This window comes from Schistocerca serialis, chromosome 8, assembly GCF_023864345.2.
Source record: "Schistocerca serialis cubense isolate TAMUIC-IGC-003099 chromosome 8, iqSchSeri2.2, whole genome shotgun sequence".
Classification (NCBI taxonomy): domain Eukaryota; kingdom Metazoa; phylum Arthropoda; class Insecta; order Orthoptera; family Acrididae; genus Schistocerca; species Schistocerca serialis.
The window spans coordinates 618,878,328-618,905,259 of record NC_064645.1 but is presented as its reverse complement, the minus strand read 5'-3'; positions in this window follow the sequence as shown (position 1 = coordinate 618,905,259).

Sequence of the window (26,932 nt, the reverse complement as noted above, 5' to 3'; positions counted from 1 at the left end):
CGTTACAAAACGCTAGACGGACGCAAAGTACTGTTAGAGAGGGCACATATTGTTACCGCTCGTAGCATTTTCTTGCACAAACTTGTGGGCAGAGACATTCATTCCATAATTTGGCTAGACGAAACGTGGGTTAATGCCGGGGAAGCTGTCAGTAAATGTTGGACGGATAACACACCCAGCAGTAGCGGCCATCAGCCGACGGGAAAATTACTAATATTGGTTATTTATTGCAATCTCGGTTATTATTTATTTTGTAAACTACGTACATTATTGATTTGAAAGTACCAGCCGTCAGATGCTTGTTTTTTGTATGTCTTTGCTCCGTTATCGAAAGGGTGCGCATTGTTATGCTTTTACATGCATTGTTATACGGTTGTTTACTTCCTGTCATTGTAGTACAACTAAAAACGAGTTTTTATATACACTGTAATTGCTCAATCGCTTGCATTTACGAGACGGGACGGAAAACTGTATCGTCTGCTGTGTGTATAGAGGCTGCTGTTGCAACATCGCTATTACAATGTAGCCAACCTAAATAGACAAAAAGCGAACTGTCAAGTGCAATGTTTCGCCCGCGGGGGTATAGTACATTGGTGTGCGAAACTTATGGACGAAAGTAACTATCGCACGATGCGTCCCTGCCAAGTAGCATAGTTTGACGAAACTGTCTAAGAGTATAGTACACACGGCAACCGAAAGAAATATCCAATGCGCCGAATAGAAATGACACTTTTATTCAGTAACAATAATTACATTGAAGTCACTGCGATTCATGATAGTTCCCTGGACATTAAAACAGGCGGAATTTGGTTCTTAATTGGGCGTGTGATCACTACGGACGGCCAGCATGTTCTGCAACGTGCTCCTACGCTGCCCACAAGCTTAGTAAGGAGTTCTTGTAAATGGACGTTCCATTCCCTCAGCGGCGCCTTTGACAACTGCTGGATGATCGTTGGTACATGTGGACGTGCTAGGATCCGTGTCCCCAACGCATCCCAGGCATTCTAGGTGGGACTTAAGTCGGGGAAACGGGGTGGTCAGTCTATTTGCCGAATTACTCTCGTTCCAAGAGCTTCTCCACTTGCGTAGTGCGATGCTGTCGCGCAATATCGTCCATAAAAATGAAGTTAGGGCCAAATGAACTTCCGTAAGGAAGCATATGTCGAAGAAGTACAGCGTCACAATGAAGTTAACCGGTGACTCTACCGTGTTCAAAGATTTGGATGTTAATACGACCTTGTAATATTATGTCTCCCCACTTCATGATACCTGGACCTCCAAAAGCTCTCACCCGAGAAGAGCACGCGACCCACTGGTCGCTTGTCCAGTCCCTATGTTCCTGGCACTATCGCAAACGGTGTCGCCGATAGGCAGTTGTCAACGCAGCACAACGTACTGATCGTCGACGAACGAGACCGCCCCCAAGCAGTCGCTGTGCCGCTGTGTAGTGTGAACCGATGCTCCTTGGAATCCTGTCAAATGTCGTTGCAATTACACCCTCTACTTGACGTGGGTCCTGTCTTGCTTGTTGCACGATGTGGCCGTCATCTGCTGCTGTAGCTGACCGTGCTCGATCAACTTCTCTCATTCGGGTAGCGGTGGCTGTAGTTCGGAACGCTCCCCTTGCACTTGAAACAGCACTGTGACCAACACGAAACTCCTGTGTTACACTCGTCGCACTACGTACCTCTTCCAATTTCTCTATGATTCTCCCACGTGTAAAGTCATCCAAATGTTGCCACCGGGCTATGCTGTAACGAAGAACGCCAGCATAGTACACCGTAACTGCTCGCTGATCGATTCTCGCTGTCTTTTCCTGTTTCTTCAATTTTCTCGTTTGCGGGGCCAGTACCAATCTGTAGCAGTCACGCTGACCGCACGAGAAGTGAAGTCAGCTTCCTGTGTAAGAGTAAGAGGCACCCATACTCTGATATATTTCCACAGAATTGCCAATGTGTTATGTTACTTTATCTGTCACGTCCTTAAGTTTTGCAGAGTAGTGTAGTTCTGCGAATCCTACCGTACGTGGAGTGATAAAAGATTTTTGAAAATTTATGTTATTCTAAGGCTAGAACTAATGACTGTCTGACTGATTATTCGAGCGCCTAGAGGTAGCACTGAAACGTGATTACGATTTTTTCGCGGTCTGCAAATGTCGAAGGGATCATTAGAGAGACGATGTTGAGATTTGGTCTACGTGTATGGGATTATTTTGCAGCAATCTGATGTCAGACTATAGAGCTAATAGCTGGTTGGAGAAAATTTTGGTCGAAAGGACTTAGGTTTGAATTATGATAGCAAAGTATATTTTCTTCTGTGCACGTTAACATATTTGCATTTGAGTGACTATAAACTCTCATCTTTTTGACTAATATCTTCAGAAATGTCTCCCCACCGGTTCTAGGGCTTTTATTGTAGTGGATGGTAGTTAAGGATTGTGGGAGCTGGAAACGTCCTGTCCGCTGGTATAATCTGGAATTTACTGAATAAATTCAGTTTGCAGCAGTCCTCATTATCAGTATTACTCGAGCGGATGCTGTGGGGCACTGTCTCGCGTGTCAGCAATGCGCGGGTTCGACAAGTAGTCCGGGAGTAGACGATATTCTTTGATAAGTTTTGAGTTTTTTTTTTTTTTTTTTTTTTTTTTTTTTTTTTTTTTTTTGGAGAATCTACCATTACAGAACTGTTCCGTCTGATACGCAAGACTGAATCTGCTTTCATCCGAGAAAAGTGCACAATCCCACTCTTTTTTGATCCAGTGCCAAAACCCTTGGCACCAGGTGAAAAGCCCTCAGACTTATACAAAAATGTAATAATTCCAGCTTCCAAAAGTGTAGGTGTTGGCAGGTGTGAAAATCGGTTTAGTAAATAACTGTTGCGAATTACTGACACCAAGTATTTACAGAAGAGTAGAAAAAAACTGGTGGAGGCCAACCTCCGGAAAGATCATACTGGGTTTCCGAGAAATGTAGGAATATATGAAACAATACTGTCCTTACCACTACCAGAAGACAGACTGAAAGAAAGAAAACCTTTGTTTATTGCGTCCCTTGATTTAGAGGAGGCTTGTTATTAGGTTGAATGGAACACTTTATTTGAAATTCTGCAGGTAGCAAGGATAAAATACAGGGACTAAAAGTAATACGCAACTTATACAGAAACCAGACTTTAGTTCTGGACTCCAAGGACACGAAAGGGAAGAAGTTGTTGAAAATGGAGAGAGACAGTACTGTAACTTACCACTTACGTTATTCAGTCTGTACACTGAGCAAGTAGTACAAAAAATGGAAAAAATTAAATTCAGGGAGAAGAAATAAAAACTTCAAGTTTGCTGATGGTGTATTTATGTCGGAGACAGTTAAGGACATGGAGGCAGTTGAAAGAAACTGCTAGTGTTTCCAAAAGAGGTTATAAGATTAATATGAACAGAAGTAGAACAAGGTGGTGGTGGTGGTGGTTAGTGTTTAACGTCCCGTCGACAACGAGGTCATTAGAGACGGAGCGCAAGCTCGGGTTAGGGAAGGATTGGGAAGGAAATCGGCCGTGCCCTTTCAAAGGAACCATCCCGGAATTTGGCTGAAACGATTTAGGGAAATCACGGAAAACCTAAATCAGGATGGCCGGAGACGGGATTGAACCGTCGTCCTCCCGAATGCGAGTCCAGTGTACTAACCACTGCGCCACCTCGCTCGGTAAGTAGAACAAGAGCAATGGAATATAGCCGAATTAAAACTGGCGATACTGATGGAACTGGATTAGTATATGAGACAATAAAAGTAGTAGATGTGTTTTTCTATTTGGACAGCAAAATAAGCAACAGTGGGAGAAGCTGAGAGCTTATAAGATAGCCACTGGTGTTAACAAGAAAAGTATTTCTGAAAAAGAGAAATTTGTTGGCAATGAATTTAAAGTTAAGTATTAGGAAGGATTTTCAGAAGATGATTGTCTGAAGTTCAGCCTTGTACAGAAGTGAAATGTGGACGATAAATATTTCACACCAGAAAAGAAGTTTTGAAATATGTTGCTACAGGACAATGCTGAAGAGTAGATAGGTAGATAGGATACCTAATCAAGAGGTTCTCAATCGATTCAGGGATAAAAGAAATATTTTGTACAACTTAACTAAAATAAGTGTTGGTTCCAGAATGAATTTTCTCTTTGCAATGGTGTGAGCGCTGATTTGAAACTTCCTGGCAGATTAAAACTGGAGTTTGTGTCCTTCACCTTTCGTGAGCAAGTGCTCTACTGACTGAGCTATCTTTTTCTTTAACTAAAATCTTTTATTTTAGTGAAATACAATAAATAACAACAATTTACGTATGTAAACCAGCATCATTCTATACATCAAATTATTTACATTAAGGAAAGCATTAATAATCATTATGGTAAAAAAATAATAATGACAGACTATAGCAGTGTGTATTGCGTAGCCATAACAACGTAATTTTTCCTTAAAAAATCATAAATTGTTTTAAGTTCTTCTTGCAGATCATTTTCTTTATTCTTTTTTAACATGCTGTTTGAAATTACAGAACTGCAAGAGTTGATACAAGATTTAAGATATTCCCCAAAATAAGAATTTCACCTGTATTACAAATAAGTGAAGATGTAGTATTTATTATTTAATATGATTAATTTGTTCAAAATTTTTCTAGAGAAGTTTATTTGTCCAATTTTTGTTAATTATACTGCGTACAAAATACAATTAGGCATTAGACGCAAAACATAACATTTTCTTTTATTACACTTACAAAAATTAATAAAATTAAAAATAAAACGTAACACCAAACGATACTTTGTCTCTGTGCACTCTCATAGGTAGGATTGAAATAGTTTGAATTTTAGTCTACTTTCTTTGTTTGTTGTTGTTGTGGTCTTCAGTCCCGAGACTGGTTTGATGCAGCTCTCCATGCTACTCTATCCTGTGCAAGCTTCTTCATCTCCCAGTACCTACTGCAATCTACATCCTTCTGAATCTGCTTAGTGTATTCATCTCTTGGTCTCCATCTACGATTTTTACCCTCCACGCTGCCCTCCAATACTAAATTGGTGATCCCTTGATGCCTCAGAACATGTCCTTCTGGTCAAGTTGTGCCACAAACTTCTCTTCTCCCCAATCCTGTTCAATACTTCCTCATTAGTTATGTGATCTACCCATCTAATCTTCAGCATTCTTCTGTAGCACCACACTTCGAATGCTTCTATTCTCTTCTTGTCCAAACTATTTATCGTCCATGTTTCACTTCCATACATGGCTACACTCCATACAAATACTTTCAGAAATGACTTCCTGACACTTAAATCTATACTCGATGTTAACAACTTGTAACTTTACATATCTTTCCCAACTGTCTTGTTCCATCAGTAGTTGGTTGTGATACTAATTTAAATGCTTACTCTGTGTCATTATTTTCCGTTTTTAACTTGTCTCGAGAATAACACGCAGATAATTGTGCACTGACGATCCATCTCTGGCTCCTAAACGAGATTTAACACTTCAGTATTGCAATGACAAATAGTCCATAAATTCCTGTCAATGCCCTTCAGTTTGGCAAGAGAAAATGTCAAATGCTTAACCAGTCAGGCAAATACATTGTGTTTACCGTCGGAGTAATCGTTTACATGCATAGATATGTCTGTGGCGTGTTTGCTTCAACACAACACAATTCACACAAATCTGGGGGGGTTCAGTTTCATTTTATATTTCTTGGCAAGAACTAGGTAGGTTTCGGTGACGGCGTCTAGTCACATACCTCTAACATATATAGGTAAAATATTTGCCTGGACTTTTCTCCAAACTTGTGACCAATTAGTGTGAGGATGTATGATTGCCTTTGGATGTTTATAGGCGCTTTGGTTTAATTTTTGGTACATTCTCGCTGAAGATTACTTCAATGAGTCGTCTCCCACGCAATTTATGTCTGTGTAGTTTATCTACAGGGCTATTACAAATGATTGAAGCGATTTCATAAATTCACTGTAGCTCCATTCATTGACATATGGTCACGATACACTACAGATACGTAGAAAAACTCATAAAGTTTTGTTCGGCTGAAGCCGCACTTCAGATTTCTGCCGCCAGAGTGCTCGAGAGCGCAGTGAGACAAAATGGCGACAGGAGCCGAGAAAGCGTATGTCGTGCTTGAAATGCACTCACATCAGACCGTCATAACAGTGCAACGACACTTCAGGACGAAGTTCCACAAAGATCCACCAACTGCTAATTCCATTCGGCGATGGTACGCGCAGTTTAAAGCTTCTGGATGCCTCTGTAAGGGGAAATCAACGGGTCGGCCTGCAGTGAGCGAAGAAACGGTTGAACGCGTGCGGGCAAGTTTCACGCGTAGCCCGCGGAAGTCGACGAATAAAGCAAGCAGGGAGCTAAACGTACCACAGCCGACGGTTTGGAAAATCTTACGGAAAAGGCTAAAGCAGAAGCCTTACCGTTTAGAATTACTACAAGCCCTGACACCCGATGACAAAGTCAAACGCTTTGAATTTTCGGCGCGGTTGCAACAGCTCATGGAAGAGGATGCGTTCAGTGCGAAATTTGTTTTCAGTGATGAAGCAATATTTTTTCTTAATGGTGAAGTGAACAGACACAATGTGCGAATCTGGGCGGTAGAGAATCATCACGCATTTGTGCAGCAAATTCGCAATTCACCAAAAGTTAACGTGTTTTGTGCAATCTCACGGTTTAAAGTTTACGGTCCCTTTTTCTTCTGCGAAAAAAACGTTACAGGACACGTGTATCTGGACATGCTGGAAAATTGGCTCACGCCACAACTGGAGACCGACAGCGCCGACTTCATCTTTCAACAGGATGGTGCTCCACCGCACTTCCATCATTATGTTCGGCATTTCTTAAACAGGAGATTGGAAAACCAATGGATCGGTCGTGGTGGAGATCATGATCAGCAATTCATGTCATGGCCTCCACGCTCTCCCGACTTAACCCCATGCGATTTCTTTCTGTGGGGTTATGTGAAAGATTCAGTGTTTAAACCTCCTATACCAAGGAACGAGCCAGAACTGCGAGCTCGCATCAATGATGCTTTCGAACTCATTGATGGGGACATGCTGCGCCGAGTGTGGGAGGAACTTGATTATCGGCTTGATGTCTGCCGAATCACATATCGAACGTTTGTGAATGCCTAAAAAAACTTTTTGAGTTTTTGTATGTGTGTGCAAAGCATTGTGAAAATATCTCAAATAATAAAGTTATCGTAGAGCTGTGAAATCGCTTCAATCATTTGTAATAACCCTGTGTAGCACAGTTCACGACCCGCCCCCATAGCTTACTTCCGCAATTAGGAAATGCAGGTACTGGCGGAAGTAAAGCTGTGAGGGTAGCCCGTGGTTAGATAGCTCAGCTGAGCAATTTCCCGTGAAAGGTAATGGTCCTAGGTTCGATTCTCGGTCGGGCACACAGTATTAATCAGCAAGGATGTTTCAAGTGATCGTTAGATCGGACACATTATGAGGCATCAAGAAATCGAAATCTGATAATGGATTGAAGTGTTCAGGGTAAAAATTGGAGAGCAAAGGTAGACTCGGTAGACTCCAGCACGCAGTTTGATATGAATGTAGGTTGCAACGCTTAGACAGAGATGAAGAGGCTTGTATACGAACAACAGGCGTGAGTGCTGCATCAAGCCATTGTTTAGCTTGAAGACAACAACAAGAGTAGTAAAGTGTGTTGGTCCGGGTTTGCCAATCAAATAGATTGACGGATAAAAAACCACAACATCAAAAAATAATTAATGTCGAATTATGAAATTTCGGCATTCCTTTTGTCCAGGCGATATACACCATGTGATCAAAAGTATCCTGACACCTGGCTGAAAAGGACTTATAAGTTCGTGGTGACCTCCGTCAGTAGTGCTGGAATTTAATATGTTATTGTCGTGTAACCACTCTGCCACAGGCCGTGCATTATGAACAGGTGCTCGATCGTGTTGAAAGATGCATTCGCCATCCCAGAACTGCTCTTCAACAGTGGGAAGCAAGAAGTTGTGAAAGTGCTACGCAAAACAACAAGAGGTACAAGCCCCCTCCATGAAAAACACGACCACACCATAACACCACCGCCTCTGAAATTTACTGTTGGCACTACGCACGCTGGCAGATGAGGTTCGCCGGCCATTTGCCGTACCCACACCCTGCCATCAGATCGCCACATTGTGACCGTGATTCGTCACTCCACACAGCGTTTTTACACTGTTTAATCGTGCAATGTTTACGCTCCTTACACCAAGTGAGGCGTCGTTTGGCATTTACCGGCATTATGTGTGGCTTATGAGCAGCCGCTCAACCACGAAATCCAAGTTTGCTTACCTCCCACCTAACTGTCATAGTATTTGCAGTGGATCTTGATGCAGTTTAGAATTCTTGTGTGATAGTCTGGAAAGACGTCTGCCTATTACACATTACGACCCTCTTCAACTGTCGGCGGTCTCTTGTCAGTCAACAGACGAGGTCGGCCTGTACGCTTTTGTGCTGCACGTGTCCTTCACGTTTCCTCTTCACTACGACATCGGAAACAGTGGACCTATGGATCTTTAGGAGTGCCCCATTCTACTCTCTCGCGATGTCTAATGACTACTGAGGTCGCTGATATGGGGTACCTGGCAGTAGGTGGCAGGACAATGCAACTGATATGAAAAACATATGTTTTGGGAGGTGTCCGGATACTTTGATCACATAGTATATTTAGCGATTAACGTTGCAAGATCACAGGTTAAGGTAAGAGGGAAATAAGCCATTGCAAAAATGAAACGCTGGTACCTTTGAAACCGGTGTAACTGCCAGAAAGTTGAATGCAAGCATGCAAATTCGCACCAATGACGACCACATAAACCGTGACTGTGGCTATAATCTTAGCAAGGCTTGGGAACCAGCGATGGGGTTAATCAAGAGTAAATCGAGCAAACGTATAGTTGTGACGACCTCGGCGGACAGAGCCATCACACCGACGTCATCTCAGACGCCGTCGCAATCTCTTCCACCGCGCGACCGTGGTGCGGGGCACGGACGGCGGAGGCAGCGCGCCGCGGGCGGAGGGTATTTAAATCGGCCGCCGCCGCGACCGAACCCAGTTCCCTCTGAGCAGCCATAGCGTACGGATATCCGTGCCGGCACGTTCACAGGAGCTCAGTCCGTCAGTTCACCTGATGATGGCGACATGTATGATCGCCGAAATATTGTGCCCGTTGGACACTATAGACCGGCAGCACACCCGTGGATATTTTGATTATCAAATACGCCGGGAGAAACTCAAGAATCACGTGCATGCATTATGTTGTACAGGTGCCGGAAGTCAGTCTGTGGAATGGTGCTCAGTGCCTATTCCACTTGGTCGGTCAATTCAGGGACGGTTAATGCTGTTTGTGGACGATGCTGGAGTTGTCGGCTGGTGATGTCCCATATGCCATTGACTAGAGACAGATCTGATGACCGAGCAGGCAAAGGAAACACGTCGTTGATCTGTGCAGCATGCCGAGTTAAAACAGCGGTCTGCGGGCGAACATTATCCTGTTGCAAAACACTCCCTCGAATGCTGTTCATCAATGGTGGCACAACAGGTCGAATCACCAGACTGACGTACAAGTTCGCAGTCAGAATGCGTGAGATAACCACGACAGTGCTCCTGGTATCATACGAAATCGCACCCTAGGCCAATACTCTAGGTCTAGGCCCAGTGTGTCTATCACGATAGGTTGGCTGCAGGTCCTCGACTAGCCTCCTTCTAACCAACTCTGGTTCGAATCCTGCCTCGGGCATGGATGTGTGTGATGTCCTTAGGTTAGTTAGGCTTAAGTAGTTCTAAGTTCTAGGGGACTGATGACCTCAGATGTTAAGTCCCATAGTGCTCAGAGCCATTTGAACCATTTAACCAACTCACCACCATCACTGGCACCGAAGTAGAACCAACTTTACCAGGAAAGACAACAGACCTCCACCCTGCCCCCAAATGAGCTCTCACTTGACACCATTGAAGTTCCAAGATGCTACTCCAGACGGGTGTAAAGTGAATGTGCGCAACGGAGAATAATAAACGCTAAAATGAAGATTTAGCCCCGTCTGACTACCACCTGAAGCAGATCTTAGGATCTCTTAATGGAATTTAACGTATAAATTACAACCTAAACATAAATGAATGATTAAGGCAACTAATACTACTAAATGATAAACGTTGTTCCTGTTCATATTGTAACCTCCCCACAAAAAAAAAAAAAAAAAAAAAAAAAAAAAAAAAAAAAAAAAAAAAAAAAAAAATATGAATATGATTCTAATTTAGTGTAACCTCAAAACAGTATGCTTTTCACATTAACCTCCACACAAAATTCTTTCTGATTTAATCTAATCTCAAAATTCATTTACATTTAGCGTAAGCTCAAAACAGAAAAATTCCTAAATCTCTCAACAGTAAAAATTTATAATTATGTCTTTCACATTCTGTGTAACGTCCCAATAACAAAAATAAATTCAGTAATCTGGTAATAAAACAATTTAACTAACCTCTCAATTAAATTGTCGCTCACTTATGACTTTTCAAAAATTCACTGTGAATTTAACCTGGTAAATTTTGGACGACGGCAGTGCTGCGTCATGGCCCTGAAAGATCATTCTGAATAAAAAATGGAAAAATTCTTACCTCAATGAAGTCGCCGGATATATCTGCTCTTACAATAAATTTTTCCGTCACAGCTCTGTGCAATGCAGGCCGACCTATCTGTCATTTATGAAAGGAAGCAACTGATTTTTCTATTGCAATAATCGGGATGATCATGGATGGGAGAAATTAGTAAATTTTTTAAATTGAAATGAATGGTTGTTAAAAGTTACTTTTTATGAGGAAGATTATTATTACGAGAGTTTTAAAACATTTACATCCGACTTGAGATAACATTACTACATATGCGCGAGGCTGCTTTTTACCTTATACAATAATACTCAGGCTCCGGCATCGCTGCACCGCGACCGGGCCAGCCAACACGATACACCAGACCAGACCAGAGCAGACTCCAGACTAGCAACAACTTACTGCTACAGCTACACAGTTCCTACTGCAGCCAACACTGCTCTCTGGTCAGAGACCTTGCATATCGCAGGCAGCGCATGAGCAATACATCGAAATTACATCTGCTCGGACCTCAAATGGTTCAAATGGCTCTGAGCACTATGGGACTCAACTGCTGTGGTCATCAGTCCCCTAGAACTTAGAACTACTTAAACCTAACTAACCTAAGGACATCACACACATCCATGCCCGAGGCAGGATTCGAACCTGCGACCGTAGCAGTCGCACGGTTCCGGACTGCGCGCCTAGAGCCGCGAGACCACCGCGGCCGGCTGCTCGGACCTCTTACAATATGTTTATTGTGGATTAAAAAAACCTTTATATTACAAAGTTTACATTTCCTAAGTAAAATTACTAATCAATTTCCCAACTATGCCCCTTATTATGACTGCGCGATCTAATTTCAATAACGCGAAATGACTGACGTCATCTACGTACCAAACACTAGAAGACACTACTTGCAAAGATGATCTACGGTGGTGTGGAACCTCAGTGGAAATAAACTAACGTGATTACAGCTGTTTAGCTTTTATAGCCCTAATAAGCCGAAGCAATCTGCGATATCACCGTATGTACTGCGTCCGGTGCGTCGAAGTTATGGTTCTCGTACTCGTCTGCGACGATGGAAGAACTCCAGCCAAAAAAAAAAAAACTCTTTTCAAACACTAGGACGGTAAAAGGCGGTCCTCTGACTAATATACTCTAATACTGTCTTCTCAAAAGGATGTCGTTATCAGGAGAAAGAAAACTGGCGTTCTACGGATCGGAGCGTGGAATGTCAGATCCCTTAATCGGGCAGGTAGGTTAGAAAATTTAAAAAGGGAAATGGATAGGTTGATGTTAGATAAAGTGGGAATTAGTGAAGTTCGGTGGCAGGAGGAACAAGGCTTTTGGTGAGGTGACTACAGGGTTATAAACACAAAATCATATAGGGGTAATGCAGGAGTAGGTTTAATAATGAATAGGAAAATAAGAATGCGGGTAAGCTACTACAAACAGCATAGTGAACGCATTATTGTGGCCAAGATAGATACGAAGCCCACACCTACTACAGTAGTACAAGTTTATATGCCAACTACCTCTGCAGATGATGAAGAAATTGAAGAAATGTATGTTGAAATAAAAGAAATTATTCAGATTGTGAAGGGAGACGAAAATTTAATAGTCATGGGTGACTGGAATTCGAGTGTAGGAACAGGGAGAGAAGGAAACATAGTAGGTGAATATGGATTGGGGCTAAGAAATGAAAGAGGAAGCCGCCTGGTAGAATTTTGCACAGAGCACAACATAATCATAGCTAACACTTGGTTTAAGAATCATGAAAGAAGGTTGTATACATGGAAGAACCCTGGAGATACTAAAAGGTATCAGATAGATTATATAATGGTAAGACAGAGATTTAGGAACCAGGTTTTAAATTGTGAGACATTTCCAGGGGCAGATTTGGACTCTGACCACAACCTATTGGTTATGACCTGTAGATTAAAACTGAAGAAACTGCAAAAAGGTGGGAATTTAAGGAGATGGGACCTGGATAAACTGAAAGAACCAGAGGTTGTACAGAGTTTCAGGGAGAGCATAAGGGAACAATTGACAGGAATGGGGGAAAGAAATAGAGTAGAAGAAGAATGGGTAGCTTTGAGGGATGAAGTAGCGAAGGCAGCAGAGGATCAAGTAGGTAAAAAGACGAGGGCTAGTAGAAATCCTTGGGTAACAGAAGAAATATTGAATTTAATTGATGAAAGGAGAAAATATAAAAATGTAGTAAATGAAGCAGGCAAAAAGGAATACAAACGTCTCAAAAATGAGATCGACAGGAAGTGCAAAATGGCTAAGCAGGGATGGCTAGAGGACAAATGTAAGGATGTAGAGGCCTATCTCACTAGGGGTAAGATAGATACTGCCTACAGGAAAATTAAAGAGACCTTTGGAGATAAGAGAATGACTTGTATGAATATCAAGAGCTCAGATGGAAACCCAGTTCTAAGCAAAGAAGGGAAAGCAGAAAGGTGGAAGGAGTATATAGAGGGTCTATACATGGGCGATGTACTTGAGGACAATATTATGGAAATGGAAGAGGATGTTGATGAAGATGAAATGGGAGATACGATACTGCGTGAAGAGTTTGACAGAGCACTGAACGACCTGAATCGAAACAAGGCCCCCGGAGTAGACAACATTCCATTGGAACTACTGACGGCCCTGGGAGAGCCAGTCCTCACAAAACTCTACCATCTGATGAGCAAGATGTATGAAACGGGCGAAATACCCTCAGACTTCAAGAAGAATATAATAATTCCAATCCCAAAGAAAGCAAGTGTTGACAGATGTGAAAATTACCGAACTATCAGTTTAATAAGTCACAGCTGCAAAATACTAACACGAATTCTTTACAGACGAATGGAAAAACTAGTAGAAGCCGACCTCGGGGAAGATCAGTTTGGATTCCGTAGAAACACTGGAACACGTGAGGCAGTACTGACCTTACGACTTATCTTAGAAGAAAGATTAAGGAAAGGCAAACCTACGTTTCTAGCATTTGTAGACTTAGAGAAAGCTTTTGACAATGTTGACTGGAATACTCTCTTTCAAATTCTAAAGGTGGCAGGGATAAAATACAGGGAGCGAAAGGCTATTTACAATTTGTACAGAAACCAGATGGCAGTTATAAGAGTCGAGGGACATGAAAGGGAAGCAGTGGTTGGGAAGGGAGTAAGACAGGGTTGTAGCCTCTCCCCGATGTTGTTCAATCTGTATATTGAGCAAGCAGTAAAGGAAACAAAAGAAAAATTCGGAGTAGGTATTAAAATTCATGGAGAAGAAATAAAAACTTTGAGATTCGCCGATGACATTGTAATTCTGTCATAGACAGCAAAGGACTTGGAAGAGCAGTTGAATGGAATGAACAGTGTCTTGAAAGGAGGATATAAGATGAACATCAACAAAAGCAAAACGAGGATAATGGAATGTAGTCTAATTAAATCGGGTGATGCTGAGGGAATTAGATTAGGAAATGAGTCACTTAAAGTAGTAAAGGAGTTTTGCTATTTGGGGAGCAAAATAACTGATGATGGTCGAAGTAGAGAGGATATAAATTGTAGACTGGCAATGGCAAGGAAAGCTTTTCTGAAGAAGAGAAATTTGTTAACATCGAGTATAGATTTAAGTGTCAGGAAGTCGTTTCTGAAAGTATTTGTATGGAGTGTAGCCATGTATGGAAGTGAAACATGGATGATAAACAGTTTGGACAAGAAGAGAATAGAAGCTTTCGAAATGTGGTGCTACAGAAGAATGCTGAAGATTAGATGGGTATATCACGTAACTAATGAGGAAGTATTGAATAGGATTGGGGAGAAGAGAAGTTTGTGGCACAACTTGACCAGAAGAAGGGATCGGTTGGTAGGACATGTTCTAAGGCCTCAAGGGATCACCAATTTAGTATTGGAGGGCAGCGTGGAGGGTACAAATCGTAGAGGGAGACCAAGAGATGAATAAAGTAAGCAGATTCAGAAGGATGTAGGTTGCAGTAGGTACTGGGAGATGAAAAAGCTTGCACAGGATAGAGTAGTATGGAGAGCTGCATCAAACCAGTCTCAGGACTGAAGACCACAACAACAACAACTGTCTTCTCCTCTCTGTGTTCTATAGACGAGAAACGCGAACTCCCAACCACAAGAACAGAGTTCAGATAACGTCTCAACGTAAGTATAGGCAGAAGAAGTGCTCTCAATTACTGAACGCTGCGTACTCAACGACGACTTCCAACTCGGAGGTGAAGTCGAGAATCGTATAGGTTCGCAACAGCACAGTTCCTAACTGTTCTAATTATAAACTCTACTGAGAGCAAAGACAGCAAGTCCGTCTGTACCAACTAAAGCTGATATCGAGCGACCGTCACAGTCGGGCGCTCACAACGGAAGACCTCGTCTCTCCAGCGCTGGCTTCCCAGCCAGGCTCGGCCCCCCACCATCGTAATTCCGAAAACGAATCATATTCCCGAAACCACGGAATATTCCCCCTCTCTACAGATTCTTCCGAACGCCGACCAACCATATTTTAGTCTTTTGTCGTCCAGCGCGGAAAGTTTGCGAGGAAAAACCTGTACTCCTACAATGGTAGGCTTCTGAGTAAAAATCCTTGGAAATAACCCAGCCTGCGTGGTTTCCGAGGTGCCGCTTGTTCGTTCCTCTCAGCTGCGTCAAGATTTCCGCAGTTTCCGAAGTATAATCCTTCCGGTTCGGCTACAACACCGGTCTATTGCACTCTTTTGCTCTTTTGTGCTTTAGCGCTTAGGTGCTACGACGTCCGTCTTACTACACTCCTGGAAATGGAAAAAAGAACACATTGACACCGGTGTGTCAGACCCACCATACTTGCTCCGAACACTGCGAGAGGGCTGTACAAGCAATGATCACACGCACGGCACAGCGGACACACCAGGAACCGCGGTGTTGGCCGTCGAATGGCGCTAGCTGCGCAGCATTTGTGCACGGCCGCCGTAGGTGTCAGCCAGTTTGCCGTGGCATACGGAGCTCCATCGCAGTCTTTAACACTGGTAGCATGCCGCGACAGCGTGGACGTGAACCGTATGTGCAGTTGACGGACTTTGAGCGAGGGCGTATAGTGGGCATGCGGGAGGCCGGGTGGACGTACCGCCGAATTGCTCAACACGTGGGGCGTGAGGTCTCCACAGTACATCGATGTTGTCGCCAGTGGTCGGCGGAAGGTGCACGTGCCCGTCGACCTGGGACCGGACCGCAGCGACGCACGGATGCACGCCAAGACTGTAGGATCCTACGCAGTGCCGTAGGGGACCGCACCGCCACTTCCCAGCAAATTAGGGACACTGTTGCTCCTGGGGTATCGGCGAGGACCATTCGCAACCGTCTCCATGAAGCTGGGCTACGGTCCCGCACACCGTTAGGCCGTCTTCCGCTCACGCCCCAACATCGTGCAGCCCGCCTCCAGTGGTGTCGCGACAGGCGTGAATGGAGGGACGAATGGAGACGTGTCGTCTTCAGCGATGAGAGTCGCTTCTGCCTTGGTGCCAATGATGGTCGTATGCGTGTTTGGCGCCGTGCAGGTGAGCGCCACAATCAGGACTGCATACGACCGAGGCACACAGGGCCAACACCCAGCATCTTGGTGTGGGGAGCGATCTCCTACACTGGCCGTACCCCACTGGTGATCGTCGAGGGGACACTGAATAGTGCACGGTACATCCAAACCGTCATCGAACCCATCGTTCTACCATTCCTAGACCGGCAAGGGAACTTGCTGTTCCAACAGGACAATGCACGTCCGCATGTATCCCGTGCCACCCAACGTGCTCTAGAAGGTGTAAGTCAACTACCCTGGCCAGCAACATCTCCGGATCTGTCCCCCATTGAGCATGTTTGGGACTGGATGAAGCGTCGTCTCACGCGGTCTGCACGTCCAGCACGAACGCTGGTCCAACTGAGGCGCCAGGTGGAAATGGCATGGCACAGGACTACATCCAGCATCTCTACGATCGTCTCCATGGGAGAATAGCAGCCTGCATTGCTGCGAAAGGTGGATATACACTGTACTAGTGCCGACATTGTGCATGCTCTGTTGCCTGTGTCTATGTGCCTGTGGTTCTGTCAGTGTGATCATGTGATGTATCTGACCCCTGGAATGTGTCAATAAAGTTTCCCCTTCCTGGGACAATGAATTCACGGTGTTCTTATTTCAATTTCCAGGAGTGTATTTCCTGTGTTTAAGCAGGACCAACACACCTGTGCAAGCCTTCCACCCAGAGCTTTAGAGTTCTGCCTGCCGTTTTATTTCCACTGGCGTTCCAACCTCTGCTAGTATAGGCAATCATTCATTATGCCGTTTTTATAATAAAGACACTCCGTCACCTTTCATGCGATAAGCGTTAACAATTATTTACAAGACGTACGTGAAATGTCATTCTCCTTTATACAGGGTGAGTCACCTAACATTACCGCTGGATATATTTCGTAAACCACATCAAATACTGACGAATCGATTCCACAGACCGAACGTGAGGAGAGGGGCTAGTGTAATTGGTTAATACAAACCATAAAAAAAATGCACGGAAGTATGTTTTTTAGCACAAACCTACGTTTTTTTAAATGGAACCCCGTTAGTTTTGTTAGCACATCTGAACTTATTAACAAATACGTAATCAGTGCCGTTTGTTGCATTGTAAAATGTTAATTACATCCTGAGATATTGTAACCTAAAGTTGACGCTTGAGTACCACTCCTCCGCTGTTCGATCGTGTGTATCGGAGAGCACCGAATTACGTAGGGAACCAAAGGGTACAGAAGAGACTGGAGCAGCACATTACGTCCACATGCTAACAGCTTTTTATTGGTCTTTTTCACTGACGCACATGTACATTACCATGAGGGGTGAGGTACACGTACACACTTGGTTTCCGTTTTCAGTTACGGAGTGGAATAGAGTGTGTCCCGACATGTCAGGCCAATAGATGTTTAATGTGGTGGCCATCATTTGCTGCACAGAATTGCAATCTCTGGCGTAATGAATGTCGTACACGCCGCAGTAGATCTGGTGTAATGTCGCCGCAGGCTGCCACAATACGTTGTCTCATATCCTCTGGGGTTGTAGGCACATCACGGTACACATTCTCCTTTAACGTACCCCACAGAAAGAAGTCCAGAGGTGTAAGATCAGGAGAACGGGATGGCCAATTTATGCGTCCTCCACGTCCTATGAAACGCCCGTCGAACATCCTGTCAAGGGTCAGCCTAGTGTTAATTGCGGAATGTGCAGGTGCACCATCATGCTGATACCACATACGTCGACGCGTTTCCAGTGGGACATTTTCGAGCAACGTTGGCAGATCATTCTGTAGAAACGCGATGTATGTTGCAGCGGTCGGAGGTTTCAAGCGTGAACTTTAGGTTACAATATCTCCGGATGTAATTAACATTTTACAATGCAACAAACGGCACTGATTAAGTATTTGTTTACATGTTCAGATGTGCTAACAAAACTAACGTGGTTCCATTTAAAAAAACGTAGGTTTGTGTTAAAAAACATACTTCCGTGCATTTTTGTATGGTTTGTATTAAACAATTACACTAGCCCCTCTCCTCACGTTCGGTCTGTGGAATCGGTTCTTCAGTATTTGATGTGGTTTACGAAATATATCCAGCGGTAACGTTAGGTAACTCACCCTGTATATTCATATATATGATGTACTACTATCAAATAATACCTGATGTGGTTGTAGATCACGGCAAAGTATGTGGATGAGTGCTTGTAAGGTGCGAAATTATAGCCACCTTACAAAGTTACAAAAAGCGGTGCCTTGGGATTAGTGACGTCTTGCTCGGAGATGTTCTTGAGGTAACCGATTTGTAACAGTTCGTTGTGTCAGTGTGGTGTCAACTGCTCCTCAAATTGCTGCTACAGACGCAGTGAGATGTGACAGAGCCATAATCCCAACAATATGGTCTTCCCTCTCGGTAGTGCCACGAGGCCGTCCAAGTTTTCTTGTGACCACCGCTGCAAGCAATCATGTTCACCGGCTGCAGTCCTGTCAAGTCTTTGCAATATCGCAGGAGGAACATCAGCTTCTGGTAGACTTATTACCGACTTCGTTCAAACTCAGTGAAGTGTTAGTAATGGCGTCTTTGTCACCTTAAAGGCATTCTTGACTAACGCCAACACATGACGTTCAATCTGAAAGGTAACTGACGCTCACGACCGTTTCAGCGTGTATTTAAAGAAAACCTGATTTGCATCCACATAGTGGCGCTACCAGTGCCACGCTTTTGTTACTGGCGTGACGTTTGAATAGACATCATCTTTCAGATGTAGAAAAATTCCTACCCACTTTCGTGTATGTCGCACAACTTCGTGGTGTGGCGATTTTTTCCCATCAGTGTATTTTCTTTGTCACTCGGTAGGTAATTACTTTGGGTAGCGGGATAGTCTGGATCCAGTAGCCACCAATGGTTGCCAGACTTATTAAACGGTATTTATAAATGACACAGCACAGCAATCAGTCGTCCTTTTTTCCAAGTTTTATTTGGCAAATTCAGATTTCAGCTAGTGCCTAACCATTATCAATGCTAAATAATACAAGAAGTTCATGGTCAGGCGATACTATAAAAAGTTTCAACTCGTGGTATAATCTATATGGCTTATACAGGGTGATTCAAAAAGAATACCACAAATTTAAAAATGTGTATTTAATGAAAGAAACATAATATAACCTTCTGTTATACATCATTACAAAGAGTATTTAAAAAGGTTTTTTTTCACTCAAAAACAAGTTCAGAGATGTTCAATATGGCCCCCTCCAGACACACGAGCAATATCAACCCGATACTCCAACTCGTTCCACACTCTCTGTAGCATATCAGGCGTAACAGTTTGGATAGCTGCTGTTATCTCTCGTTTCAAATCATCAATGGTGGCTGGGAGAGGTGGCCGAAACACCATATCCTTAACATACCCCCATAAGAAAAAATCGCAGGGGGTAAGATCAGGGCTTCTTGGAGGCCAGTGATGAAGTGCTCTGTCACGGGCTGCCTGGCGGCCGATCCATCGCCTCGGGTAGTTGACGTTCAGGTAGTTACGGACAGATAAGTGCCAATGTGGTGGCGCTCCATCCTGCTGAAATATGAATTGTTGTGCTTCTTGTTCGAGCTGAGGGAACAGCCAATTCTCTAACATCTCCAGATACTGTAGTCCAGTTACAGTAGCACCTTCGAAGAAAAAGGGACCAAAAACTTTATTGGCTGAAATGGCGAACAAATGTACAACTAAATGAAACTTTATAGCTCCCTTAATTCGCCGACAGATAGTGCTTAGCTCTGCCTTTTGTCGTTGCAGAGTTTTAAATTCCTAAAGTTGTGGTATTCTTTTTGAATCACCCTGTACATTAGATTACAGACCACTATTTTCTAGTCTCAATGCATGTCAGTTTCCTGTTGTACGGGCGTAAGTCACAGTTCTTTGAATACTACTGTATAATGAAGGTAGACTATGTGGAGAAAACATTGGTTGGCTGTATGGCGCCCTCTATACGAACTACGTAATATATAGCAATCAAAGGATAGCAGTTATGATCTCTAGCAAAAACTTCAAATTTACATGGGAAATACATAAAATAAAATATGAGTAAAATGAATTACATTGCTGTCCGACTTATTTCCGCATTTGCCAGTAAACATAGAAGATATAAAAAATTACAGTTCAACTCTTTATGAGTCAGTTGTTAGTTATTCTTTAAAACACATATGTAACGTCAGATGGGTAAATCCTTTTTTTTTATAATTTTTACAAGACTCAAGGTGGCACGTGCTATATGCTGCAACTATTAGAATTCACGAGGGTTGGAACTTTAGTAGTGGCAGCTATTTATTTACAGCTCATACAAAATAGATACGTGTTTCAACGTTTTACTGACCTTCACAGTAGTCACCAGCATTGTTATGACCCGTTTCCAGCGATGTGGAAGTCGTAGGATACTCTTAGCAGTGCCATTTGTGTTGACAGTTTGAGCGGCGCGGTCTGTTGCCCAACAAATTTGTAGCAGATCTGAAGCGAATGCCGTGAAGTGTTTCCTTCAGTTTAGAAATCGAGTTGAACTCACGAGGGCTTAAGTCAGGGAAGTGCAGTAGGTGGTATAGCACTTAGCAGCCCCATCAGCCACAAAAATCAGTAACAGCTTGCACTGTACGTGCTCGAGCATTGTCCTGCAAAATGATGGTCAGGTCCTGCGGAAAGTGTCATCACTTCTGTCTCTAAGCTGTTCATTTCTGGAACACAGCCTAAGACAATGCTGATGACTACTTTGAAGGCCAGTAAAAATTTGAAACACGCATCTATTTTGTACGAGCTGTAAATAAATAGTTTCCACTATTAAAGTTCCAACCCTCGTATTTGATTTAAATGTTTTTATCTTTTGTACTATTTTTCTCCTTATTTAAACATCATGGCGGGTGTGTTGTTCCTGTTATTTACTGAATAGTTCATAGATGGCGCCAGATGTCAGCAAGATGGATAGTTGGTGTGACTTGGCGTTCTATTACAGATGTAGAGAGTCCTAGACTCTATGTCACTTCAACCAGAGTTTGATTACGAATACAATTTATTAAAAATTGTTAAACGGACACTCAGAGTCCATACCACACACTGAGCGCTCCGGCCTCTCTTCACTTCTTAAGGAAACTAATTTTCAGGAACCTTTAAAAATTGGCGAAATGAAATATACAGCTGCCCTAAATTCTTTCACATCACACTTTTCACTGATTAAACCAATCCAGATATGTATGTTTACCTCTACAACATCGGAAAACGGAAATACTCTCCTGTTTGAATATACTGCCGCTGCAATGAATCATCAGTATCACCTTTTTCTCCAATTCATTGTACAGAATTCCACAAAATAAAATTCCCAGTTGACTGTTTCTTTTTCGTTCATTAAGTTCTGTCGGAGGTGCGATACGAAACCTGACACCATTTACGTTTCCAGAAGAGCCCATGTGAAATGTAGAGAATCTTCGTAGACTTCCTTTCGTTGCAAATCTCTCAGGTTTCTGACTTCTGCTCACCGTAACGCAGAAAAAGAACCTCTTTCTGAGTCTTCCATTAAGACCTGGACCCAGACTGTCGCATTTACCCAGAAATGTCACTAATCTCATCAGTAGTTAGATAATTTCTAAAAGACATTCTTGCAATTCACTCATGTAACCAAATAAACGTTAAACTTAAAGAGTCTGAACGTATTTCCTGAAGAGATGTCCACAAGTCCTTTAGAACAATGCAGAGCACAATTACGAAACGCACTGCACACAATGGTGACAAAAACACTAACATAAAGGACAAAAAATAAGTTACCCTCCGGACACATCCCGACTATACCGTGTAACCACTAGCCTTGATAATGTCCTCAGTTCGTCGTTAAAGCGAGGTATACCATAACCAGCTAAGGCCATCCAGTCCCTACATTTATTTGCAACACATCTACAGTGAGATGAAAACAGAAATTCAGAAACTGTTTTTCGCTCTCGAGTTTACACGTTAAGGCAGGGGTGGCCAAGAATTCGGCTCGTGGGCCCTGCCTTGGGACAAGTGCCGTATAGCGCTCACTCCGGCTGGCACATTTCCCCTACCGCCACACCATGACGGGGCCACTGCGAACGCGCCTCATTTAAATGGCAATGCAGTCGCACTGCGTACGACTTGGTTTTATATTTCACATTTATCAACAGCACAGATCAAAAATAAAACAAATTTTCAGCATTACTGAATTATTTTCGCTGCACTGAAGGCATAATTTTTATCTGGTGCGAACTGTCAGCGTAGGAACAGAGGCAGACAGTTTCACAGATTCGATCAGACTGCCACATAATCGCGACTTTTCTTAGATTTGTAACGAGAAAACGTCTTTCACGCACATATGTTCGTCGAGATATTGTGGCAGTTTTGCAACCAGGTCATGGAGATGTGGAAACTTAATGTTACAAGATCGTAAATGTACTATGGATGAAAGAGGTGGAAGGCGCGGGGTGAGGAAGAGGGGGAGGGGTAGGGGGGATGCTGGGCGCAGTCGGCTTGGACGAACGAATTCAAGCATCCCCCCGAAATAATGTTTTAGAAACGAACGAACCATAGAATGTGCTGTCATCACATATGTTAAAGTGACACGTTCCACATCATTACAAAATGTCGTATTCTCCATCTATGGAACGAGGATTAATGTATGTATGTATATCCCTTCCACTCTCCACAAACACCTCCCAAAAAAATGTTCAAATGTGTGTGAAATCTTATGGGGCTTAACTGCTAAGGTCATCAGTCCCTAAGCCTACACACTACTTAACCGAAATTATCATAAGGACAAACACACACACCCATGCCCGAGGGAGGACTCGAACCTCCGCCGGGACCAACCGCACAGTCCATGACTGCAGCGCCCTAAACCGTTCTTCATCAGCACTACTTTTCATAATTGATTACCCCATGAGTGACCAGGTTGAACGATATTTTGCCATTTTGGCTACTAATGATAGAATTTTGATCAATTTTTTTTAATGCAACCATCGTCGTTTGAGTGCCATTTTTGTTGATCAACGCGATTTTTGTTCGACACAAGCAAATCCAAGTGTATTTTCATGCATTATTTTTAATTTCATGTTATTTAGTTATGTGTACCGCTCCGCTGCCTTGTGAAATACCGAAATATTGCAACCCCAAAACTCTACCAGTCTGCAAATAACGACTCCAGTCCTAATATTAAACTGATATTTTTAGGAAATTAGGCTGTTATAGTAGGATGTACACATTTTTAAGTTGCTATAACGGTAGTGGACGAATGAAAATTGTTTAGCCTCTTCTTTCTTGTTACTTACCTGTAGTTACAAACTGTCACCGCAACACACAGAACAAAAGAAATAAACATCGCTTACATTAAATTCAACTGCAAGTAAGAAATGAAGTGATAAAATGACAACTGAGATCAAGTAAGGCCAACAATGTGCAGTAGATGGTCTTGGCTGAAGTGTGCAATGTGTGATAGCTGATAGAGCTATCGATATATCGTTAATTTATTTGTAGCAGTCGCCTTGTTGACTATCGATAGGATGTATCCGTTTTCTGTCGTGTGATTGAAAATCAAAATCTTCACGATATAGGATGACAGCCAAAAACAGTTGCAGGATAAAAATTTATTAAAATTTCTTGACCAAGGTTTCGGTACATATAAATATACCTTCATCAGAAGTAAAAAATCCTGAACAGGAAGACACTTTCATTAGAAAAGCCATAGCATCGGAAGTGAGAAACAAAAGCTTAAGTAACAGTGAAATTAACAAAGTAAAACAGGCACAAAATCTTTAGTTACTTACTGAAATTACATCATGTAATGGAGATTAATAAAACAATTGTGCCAAAGGCGTCGTCAATAATTGAGACATCTTCTCCATTTGTACAACATGACTATGGGCACAGGGTCAAAGCGAACAGTTTAGCACCATTACTTCGCCTATGAACTATCGATACAAGTGTGTGAAGAAATTCAACAGTTGCTGTTGCAGCCATGTTTAAAATCTTGAAAATCAAAATATCTTTGAATTTCAGTATGCGGCAACAAGGCTGCGTGCAATTTCTTTTAGGTGATGGGGGGGTGGGGGGAGGGGGGCAGCTCTCTGGACCTCCCCCAGCACCCCCGCCCCTTGTCTACGTCGATGCCCTCGCTCATGAGCACAATCCTTACTTGTTTGAGAACATCACCGGCTGCATATGCATTTATTTATAATATATTATTTACAATACAATTGTTTGGGGTATTGCTCCCTCTCACTATTATTCAAGGCGTAAGCAAAAATGGACTACATGAGGCTGCCTTGTGCTTCAGCATACCGAAACACGAATCATGTGTACAAGCGGGTCGTCTGGAAAGCACCGTTTTTAAATCTGTAGTACTCATTTTCCTCATCGTAAATGTGTTTTGCTTAATTGTTTGGTCACTTTCACATCAAAATTTCGGAGTACTGTCAACCGCTGGGAACATTTCAAATTTGAGATGTGAATTATTGTTTTTACCGCAAGTTTACTGTGGAGGGACGGCTGATGGGGGACTATCATTTCCACGATACTCAGAGCACAACTTCGCAGTAATTACCGATTGATAGTTTCAAATCTAAATACAAACACTACTAGTAATACAAAAATCTATATCATGTACGAATGTAGAGCAGAGAAGATTATTTAACTTTTCTTTTCTTAATTCTTCTTAGTTACTGTCATCTTCAAATGTATAGCTTTAGATCTAAATGCCTACCGTTTGTTATTCTCCTACTAGGTTTACCGTGTCCATTGATCTGGTTGTGTCAGTTATACATGTGGTTCATGTTCATTTAGTTGTGTCTTTTACTTACCTTTCTGATAACTTGGCTTCCACGGCTTTCTGCGTAGATCACACCTAATAAACAAAAACAGTATGTGCTAAATCTGAGCTCCTGTCGTACTGTTAGATATATTTATATCTCTTCGTTCTTTTGCATGCAAAAAAAAATGTATAAACGTTTGGATCCTGCCCCTCGCTATAAAACAAAGTACTTTGCTGGTTCTTCTCAAATGGTTTGTGATTATACTCTCCTGTAAGTCAGAAGCGATTTTTCCCTCTAGTAGACAAGCGCACTTAAATATTCCTCTTAAAAATAAGGGTAAAATTAAAATACTGTCTTAACAGTATTCATACTTTTCTGTATGTGTCGAACAGTTGGTCCTTATTGGCGTCAAGAGTAATATTAGTATTCAAAGTTGGATGGATTAGGTATATTTATGCAAAGACAAAGAGAAATCTGCTTCCTCCATTCTATTCCTTTAAGGAGGTCCATTTTTTTCCCGTCCTTTGTCCACTCTTCTTGATCAACCTGTAGTAAAATACTTCGCGAGGTCCGTGGCTATAGGCTCCGGATTCCTCTATTATTTAACCTAATCTACAATGATCAATATGCTGTCTTGCCTGACAATTACATTTCCTCGCTTGTTATCTGCTAGTCACAAATGTATCCTAGCCCAATTTCCTTTTTATAATCATGCCTCATTTGCCACATAAGTGTACTAATTTTTTGTTTTACTTGAGTTCTATACAAAAGATAGAATAGCACCAGTATTTTTGTGTTGTTGTGATTTTGTTCTTTAATCTTGTTTTCCGATCTATAGCCTTACTTTCTTCTTACTATTTCTTTGTGTTAGTGTTACATCCACAAGCATTGTCTCTGCTGATAGTTTTCTTTACGTTTTACTACTGGAAGCACTGCAGTGGTCTGAAAATATTGTAACTTCCCCACAGAAAATTTTGAAGTCACAAATAATAAATGGGTGGGAGCCAAGCGTAACCTCCCTAGCAATGAATTCTACTGACAATGACAATAAAAATGTGAAAATCGCAATCTGACCCAGGTGTAAGCTCTCACAAAAATAATGAAAGATAATTCAATGCTAATGAAACTTCAGTCACAATGTAAACTCAATTAGACCAAAATATCAGTCTTTGGCCCTGTGCAAAAAAATCAGAATTAATTTCTTACCTCATTGAAACTGCATGTCAAATTTCTGCTCTCATTGTTGGCCACGGCTTGGAGGAAATGCGTTGCAAGTATTATTATTTTCTTTTTTTTGAAATTTAACTGAAAGTTTTCTTTAGAGGAAATGGAACGAAATCGTTCGTTCAATAAAATAGTTCTTTTGTTAAAGAAATTGCTTTGAAATCAAAATTATTATTGGAGCAGTTGTTGAAAATTAATTACAATGAATAAACTTTACATTATCTGATGTGCGCAATGCAGCTTAGTTACCTTAATTAACAATATACCTCATGCAGCATCTTGACCAGAGAGACCCATGTCGACGCCTGCGACTGCTTCCCGCTCGCGACTGTCTCGCGACCGTACTAGACCACTACTGCCGACAGACTACCCACAGACTACGCTGGCCTACTGCTACCGACATACTACCGCTCACAGACAGCCCACTGACTACTGCTCGCAACTCTCGCGCGGTCAAGCGCAGACTAGGAACGACAAATAGCTCTCTGGTCAGAGACTCTGCAATGCCTCGCCATCGCCGCCACACAACATACGTGTTTCATAACCCTCCACTGGGGGGGGGGGGGGGGGGCAAAAATTTGGCAGCGATGGTGAGTCATTTGGACTTGCCAAGCGCGGCAAAATTTTTTCTTTAATTAATCAACTTCTACAATTTACAGAATATTTAGATGTAGTACATGAATTAAATGTTGTGCACATGCACCGAGCACAAAACATTTCAGACAAAGACAAAATGTGAGTACAAAACATAGTAGCAAAT